Raw genomic sequence first — 7,416 nt, 5'->3', positions numbered from 1 at the left:
TGCTGTTTGCTCCAGGCAGTGGCCCAGAGAGGCATTCCCAGTGAAAGAACAAAGTCACTCCCCAGATGATGCTTAATTGCTTAATGCCTGCCTCCTCCCCCCCCCCCCCTTCACACTACCTTGGATTCTTGGACTCTTCCTATCACTTTGTCTGTCACTAGACAAAGCAGAAGAAGCATCTAAGTCCCACGATGCATGACACCATTAGCTTGTCCCAGCTGCAACTGGGGCACTTCTTTCCTCCCCAAAATTTGTTTATATTTATTTTACTCTAAATCTATTTTTACCTAAATATATTGAAGTAGGAGAGGCCTACCCATCTCACACCTCCTATTGACATGCATTTTCTGGAACAAATTCAAACCTAATTATCAAATGAAACAGATTTCCACTAAGTTCTTCCCCATAATTCCAATTCTTCTGATAGGGAGCTTACTATTTCAAATGGCAACCATCCTCTTGTTGGTCATAGCTATTTATTTGAAATAATATCTTTATCCTGAGTTGGATACTTTCCCCCTTGTTGAAGGGAATTTTCTTAAGGACCTATAATCAAGGCACCAACTTTCCTTCAACACCATCTCTCAGAGGAGAAATGTAAATAGCCACACAATTCACATACATGTTAACCACTGGGTCTCAGTAACATATTATTATAAGAAATTACATATTTATCTAAACTCTATTCTCTATATATTTGTATATTCTATTCTATAATGTAATTTCTGCTTATAGTTTAATATATATTGTAATATATAAAAATAATTTGAAAACTGGATTAATTTAGAAAAAGCGACTCTCTCAGGGGACCCATTCATGAAAATGGAAAGATCTTTTATCAAGTAATTTCCCCCGGGGGGCCTTTAAATAGCAATCTCCCCATTTTGATTCAATCTGTAGCAATCCCATTTAGCTGCATTACTGGACCACCTCCTTGTGTGAAGGAAGGTAAACTGTATTGGTGACCATTTAGCTCTCTGGGGTTTTTTCCCAACTTGCTTCTAATTCATTTGGCCATTAATCGGGCTCCCCCGACCCCGCAGCCATTTGATCTGTTTGCAAGATAAGCAGAGAGTTAGGGCCACTCCTCCAGTTACAATGGCTTTCCAGAAGCACAATCCAAAGGGACACTGGATTATGACAAATGATTAATTGAATAACTCACTCGAAAACGATGTGCCGCTTTGAAGACCTAATAGCTGATGGAGTAAGACCTCACATAGTAGCCTAAGAACATGCCGAGGGAAAAAATTTTTTTTTAAAGATTCCCATTAATGGATTTCTACAAATGCTGGATGCACGATAGACAATAACATTTCCATAATTTTGATAATATGCACTTGCATTTGCATAACTCTACACAGTTTATGAAGCATTTTCACAAATATTGTTGCAGCTCTTACAGTGTCAGAGGGATGGGGTGCAGGGGAGGGGGCAACGGGGGTGGGGGGGAAGAGGGGGTGGAGGTGGCCCTGAAAGTCCTCAGCTGGACTCGTGTCCCAGGAGTGACAGCAGGCTTGGAGCTGTTGGCTCCCCAAAGGCACCCCGCTAAGGAAGTGGCAAAAGTAGCACCAGGACCCAGGACTCTAACTTGAAATCTCTTTTAACCGCACCATCTCCTGAGCACCACCGCTTAAACCACCTCTTTGGATATTTCTCGCTCTGGAGAGAAGGGCACACCGCCTTGAAAGTATCTGGCCGTTGGGGGCCCAGCAGCCCAAGCAAGATTGCGACCCACAGAAAGCATCTAAGTCCCATGATGCAAGACACCATTATTTTCCGATATTATAAAGGAATGGGTTCTTTTCTGTGGGACCTTCATGGAATTTACTGCAAGGGGTCCATACATCCTCATGAACCCCCAAGCCCATGTACAGAGAGACTGAATATACAAGCAGTGGCCAGATCACATTAAAAAAATTAAAACTTTAAGCCACAACCTGCCCAAGAAATACATCCTTTATCTACCTTTATCAATAAACAACCCAGGTAGCCAGCCTGCCCTAACTCAGATTTGCAAGAAGCCAGATTGCCCTCTCTAGCGGCAATCCAGGAAGCGAAACAATAATTCTGCAAAAATCGGCCCCAAATATCCAGAACTTCGTTGGTAACTGATACCTTCCCTGTTTGGTTTTTTTTGTTGTTGTTGTTGTTCCCTTGCTTCCAACTTGGGACCAATCAGAGAAAGCTACATATGCACCCCTAACCAATAGAATCCCCTGCTTCTAGTTAGCCCGCCTCCAGCTTCCCAACAGCCTCCAATCAGGGCACACTGAAAGTTGGGGTTCCTTCCACAATGAAGCTCTCCAACTCTTCTGCCTGCCTGTCAGTCTCTGCCCAAATGCCAGTGACAGCGGCCGACTTTCTTGCGATCGCATATTAACAGGCTTTGCTTTTCTCACTTGGAGGGTCTTTGTTTATTTGCCGGGTATAAACCAGAGATGTAAAACGCCTCATTCATACACATACCCCTCCCTTCAAATATGTGTAGCTGCTGTCGTGCTGTGGGTCCTAGTCCAGACCCTGCCACGAACTGCATGTGTAAGATTAGTAGATTTGTCCTTCTTGTTGAGTGGTTCCAACACACACAGCTCTGCCCTTCTCCTTCCTGCTTCTTGGGGTCATTACTTGCTCAAGGCTGGCCGTCTAACACAGGCAGCTGGACTCCAGAACCTGGACTGCTCACTGCTGTGGGTCTACCCCCTGCCACGTCAGGGGTATGTGGGCACGGCTGCCTGTGCCTCACTGGATTTCCAGCACCTCCCTCAATGCTCAGTACATAGTCCATGCCTAGCAGGTATTTATGGAAGGGATGAATGGCTTCTATCTCATCTGTACGGGGCCTAACAAAACATTTCATACACATTGGAAGTTAATACTATTCAATGTCCCTGACTGTGTTCAGCTTTCTCCCCTGTTACTGTTAACAACCAAAGAGAAAGGCTTTACTATACACAAATAGTTTGTTTGCCCTACCCCCACCAGATTTTTGTTCCTATTTACCCGATGTCTAGTCCTGTCTTTTGTTATATTTCGATGCCCTGTTGAATGAAAAGGTTGTCTCAATAGGTGCTAGAAAACAACAACAAAAAGAGAGAGATCGTTTGCTTCTTTCCCACCCAGATCTATATCCATAATTCGCTCCTCTCTCCCTTTGGGTGTATTGTTTTTACTCCCCAGTTAGTGGCTCTGCCGTGAACGCGTCCAAAGAGCCATCACCTGTGGGGCCCCTTACCCTCTCTCTAGAGCTCACCTGCTTCTCCTTGACACCATTTACAGGAGGCGGTGCTAAGTTTGCAGCCCCAGGAACAGCAGCTCTAGGAACCCAATTCGCACACACTGAATGCTGTGGGATCCTGTTCCCGGCCGGCAGCTTTTTTTGGGTTGTTCATTTCCCCGGCCTGGCACTAATAGCTTTTTCAGACCTCTCCAGGGATGTGGACTATTTTGCATTCGTAAGCCACCTTTATGGAGAGGGCCTGCAGTTTTGAAGGACCCCGTGATCACTTACTCAGTCGGACACGCAAAGCGTCAAGGCCTCATTCATCGGAAAGTGGAAATGCGTGGTAAGTGTGATATTGTGAATGTCCTTGTGGTACTGGATGGTCACGCAGGACTCCAGCGTGGCTGACATCATGTTGGAGAAATGGAATTGTACTGATGCAAAGGATTGTTCTGCTAGCTCTTTAAAGGAGGGTGGGGGGATGAAAAAGGAAGTGCCGTTGAGTGGGGGCAGGCTAAGAGAAAAGGAAGTGTTCAGCTTGAAGTCTGGAATATTTTGCCCTTCCAAAGCAGGGCAGGGGATCCACCCAAGTCCCAGGTAATTGCCCCACCATGCTTCCATCCTGATCATCAGCATGGCAGGCCTAGAGAAGTTTCTGAACTAATTTGTGGCCCCTTCTCTGTGCCCGGCTCTTTCCCCATTTAACTCTCACACGATTGCTATGAGAAAGTTGCTGTGGCCTTATTTTGTACTTGGGGAAAATGACACTCAGGGAAATGACACAGTGTGTCCAGTGTCACACTGCTAAGGGATGGAGTCACTAATCAAATTCAAGGTTGCTGGGTGCCAAAGCCAGGTTTTCCCTCTGTGCCACCCCCACACTGTCAGTGACGGGCAAACAAATCAGGGACCATGACAATAAGGACCTGTTGCATTTCCTCAGTCTAGTAGACGTTGCTCTTTTTGTGATTTTGGAGATTCTCCTGGCTGCGTCCCCTTGGTGTCTAGTGGTGAAACTCCTTTCAAACACCAAGGAACAGTGCATTCTCTTGTAGGAAACTGAATTCTCTACGACAATCTTGGTGGGGAAGGGTGCCCCAGAAGACAGAGTTGACGGTGGGCACGAAACAAGGGAAGTCCCCCGTGGGGAGGAAGAAAGGCAGTAGGAGGAACTGGCCAGAGACTTGAGTCATTGTGGGTGCTGAACCATGAAAAGCCTGAGGAGGACCTGGTGTCTGTTTGTTTCCATGATCCCCACCCTCCCGGCGGAAATGAGTTTCCCTAGGGTGCTCCCGTATGCTCTAGGCATTCCTTTCACAATCAACTATTTGCTGAGTGTTTCCACATGCTGACGTAGACTTCAGATTAGGTTCTACTGCACATATAACACCAACACACATGGTGGCTTAAACAAGGCAGATGTTTATCTTTCCATCGTGTCAAAGTCTACATGTGGGCCACAAGTGTGGTGACTCAGTGGAGTCACTGGGGACATAGGTTCTGTCTCTCTACTCTTCCAGCTGCGGCTTCCTCCTGCAAGTCACCTCATGGTCCAAGATGGCTGCTGGGGCCCTTCCTGGGATGGAAGAAGGAGGAAAAGCAGAAGAGCAGAGAGGGGTCCTTCCCAAATGAAACAGCTACTTTTAAACAGCCTTTCAAGAAATCCCAAATAATGCTTCCTCTTATATCCCATTGGCTGGAATTTATTGAAATGGTCACATTTGCCTGTGGGAGTGGCTAAGAATTATCATTGTATTGTGCAGACTGCTGGACACAAATACGTGCAGCTAAAAATGAGGACTAACTAAAGGAAGAATGGATATTATGATAGACCAGGAGTCCCTAAGCTATGGCGCGCATGCTAAATCTGGCCCACGGTTCTGTAAATATAGTGTTACTGGAACCCGGCCAAGTTCATTCATTTACATATTTTCTAGGGCTATTTTTATGCTACCACAGTAGAGTTAAGTAGTTATGATGAGATACACCCGATTTACTATCTGACACTTTGCAGAGAAAGTTGGCTAACTGTTGGAATAGACAACAACGACGTGGGGGGCAGAACAGCATCCATGACGTCTACCCACTAGGCACCCCCAGAGCATCCCCCAAGTTGTGACAACCCAAACTGTCTCCAGACATTGCCAAATGTCCCCTGGTGCTGGGGGAGAGGGAAGGCGCAGTCGCCCCTTCTTGAGAGCCAAGGAGCTCGTAGCAAGGCTTAAATGAGATAGTGCATACGTTACACGTGCAAGCGTTAGGTTGATAACTATTCTCATTATTATAACTAGTGTCCTGGAAACGTAAACTGAAAGAATGAATACATGTCATAGAAGAGCAAAAATCTCACAGAAGCTATTTCTGGTTCTAGGCCGGCAAAGGTGAGAAAGGCGGTCTTAGCTGTGGCAAACAAAATTTTCTGTCAAACCCACCTGTTGCGCATGGCATTATGTTAGGAATGTTGGCCGAGAGGCATCATCAAAAGAGCTGTCAGTGACATATGTTGTTTCGTTGCTTGATTGCATTTTGGGGGGGAAATAGCCACCCCCACTTTCAGCCATGTGCTTCGCATGAAGCTGACCTCCACGTTGGTTGCCGAGGTGAATCACAGGCCTCAGGCCCAAGTCTCCTGGGGAAGTCCATTCTCCCGGCCGCAGTCCTTAGTCCTGGATTGGGAACCAGGTTCAAGCCAAGATGCAACCAGAAAATCCCAGGGGTTTGCTCGGACAACTCTGAAGATGGGGTTTTCCCCTCTCCACTGCACTTGGACATGCCAGGTCATGAGATGAAGGCTGTGGCCTGGGAAGGGGGGTGGTGTCTGGTGTCTGAGAATAAGGCCCACACACAGAGGAGGGCAGAGTTGAGCAGAAAGATGCCTGAAACCCAATTTGTTCACCAACTGTTCATGTTCTTGTGCTAATAAATTCCCTCTTGCTTGTTATTTTGGGCTAGTTTTCTGTCCTTGACATCAGAAGACCCCCGTCTCCCCACCAACCGATCCTTGATCCTGATTATACTAAGAGTATTTCACGAGTCTCTTTGCACAGTTTGAAAAAATAGGCTCCAGCTCCCTTTCTCTGGAGCTCTTTCGGCCCAGCTGTCCTCATTGTGCCGGCTCTGCCTTAAGGCTGGCTTCTCTGGTAGCAAAAATGGGGCAGTGGTTCTGGACCTCACAGATAATGTGCCGCCAGGAAAGAGAGAGGAAGAGAATTCTCAGTTCAGAACCAGCAAACAGAAGTCCTGGGCTTCCCTGTGGTTAGACCATCTTGGATCAGGTGCTCAACCTTAAACCGGGGTGATGGGTAGGGGATCTCCTTGGTTTGTAGCCAGGGCCTGAAGCTAGACTCCTTGGGCTGGCTCAGTGCCATCCGGAGCTTGGAGCTGCTCTTCAGTGGGGATACGGCATGAGTGCTGGAAGGCATGCTCACTGCTCACTTGAAAACAAGAAAATAATATGAAATGTCAACGAAAAGGTCACCGTTTAGTGACACCTTTTCGTTTCTGTTGGATGTCAGCATGCCTCTCCCCCGGTTCTTCCAGGATTTGCTTGTTAATATATTAGCAATTACATCTCAACTGTTAAGAGGTGTTTGTCCCACATTTATTTTCCTTGCTAGACAATTTGGGCAGAGAGCAAATCCAACATCTTTTCTTTTCCTCAACATAGCCCCGTACTCGGTGGAGGCCTGCTCTTTGTATTTATTTGTTTGCTGTACACTTCGATTTTATTTTACTCGAGATTTCCATGCAGATTATGCCAGTAGCCATCTTCTTGGCACCAAGGGGTTCTCATCTGAATCAGAGGCACAGCCAAAAGTTGGGCCAATAACGGGAGCCTGTTGTTTGTGAGAATTATTTGATTAGCAACACAACCAGCCTCTCTGTGATAATCTGCCCATGAACTTCAGTCCAGATATTGAAAGGCTAGACCTGAAATGAGGGAGACGTGTTTTAACTAAGTACACTGATTGCTTTCATTGACCAGGAGGTATTTTGTTTTGTTGTTGGTTTCTCTCTCTCTCTCTTTTTTCAAACCAATTAAATTTGTTCCCCTACAAAGCAAGGACAAAGAATTTCAAACCCAGCTTGCCAAGAGTCTAGACCTCTGAATTGTAATTCCAGGACTGAAGTTCAAATTTTTCCTCCAAGCTTATGGGCTGTGTGATCCTGAACAAGTTACTTAATCTGTATAA

This window comes from Mirounga angustirostris, unplaced genomic scaffold (assembly GCF_029215605.1).
Source record: "Mirounga angustirostris isolate CCGP_5_RB_7025 unplaced genomic scaffold, mMirAng1.0.hap1 SCAF_4, whole genome shotgun sequence".
Lineage (NCBI taxonomy): Eukaryota > Metazoa > Chordata > Mammalia > Carnivora > Phocidae > Mirounga > Mirounga angustirostris.
The sequence above is the reverse complement of the archived record's forward strand: the minus strand, read 5'-3'. Positions refer to the sequence as shown.